This window comes from Phyllobates terribilis, unplaced genomic scaffold (assembly GCF_046119375.1).
Source record: "Phyllobates terribilis strain yellow unplaced genomic scaffold, ASM4611937v1 Scaffold_3133__1_contigs__length_89014, whole genome shotgun sequence".
In the NCBI taxonomy this organism is placed as follows: Eukaryota; Metazoa; Chordata; class Amphibia; order Anura; family Dendrobatidae; genus Phyllobates; species Phyllobates terribilis.
In genome coordinates this window covers 7,501-8,019 of record NW_027365887.1, presented here as the reverse complement: position 1 = coordinate 8,019, position 519 = coordinate 7,501, and positions in this window count along the sequence as shown.

The following is a 519-nucleotide window of genomic DNA, read 5'->3' as shown; positions in this document are numbered from 1 at the left end:
CCCCCGGGCTTCCGACACCTATCTTTGGGCGCGCATGCCGGCCTCGCCTCCCGTCTGCGGAGGTGGCCGAGCCGTGGGGAGTTTGACCCGAACCGAGCGAAGGCAGTGGTCCGACGACCCGTACGGGCGAACGGCGGGGCGCCCACCCAGCCAGGCGTGGGGGCCCGTCGTCCGAATCGCTCCCTGTGCGGGGAAGCACAGCGATCTTCTCCGAGGGCGGCCCTTTTCTTCCAGATGCGTACCCGGCCAGCGGAGGCTCGCGCTGCCCCTCGTGTCCGAAAGGGCGGCCTCCGCGGCGGTGGCGACAGCGGCGGCGGTGGGTGGCCTCTCCGCGCCACTGCCGAGCTTCGCGATTTCCAGTCTTTTCCCGAGCCCCTACGTCAGTGGGGAGGACGACAGAGGTGTGGAGGCAGGCGAAGGGGGTTCTCACCGTGCGGTGTGCCCCAGCCCGACCGTTGCCTTCCCCCTCGACCCTCGTCCTCCCAGGCGGCTCGGCCAGGGAGCAGGAGAGAGAGCGAG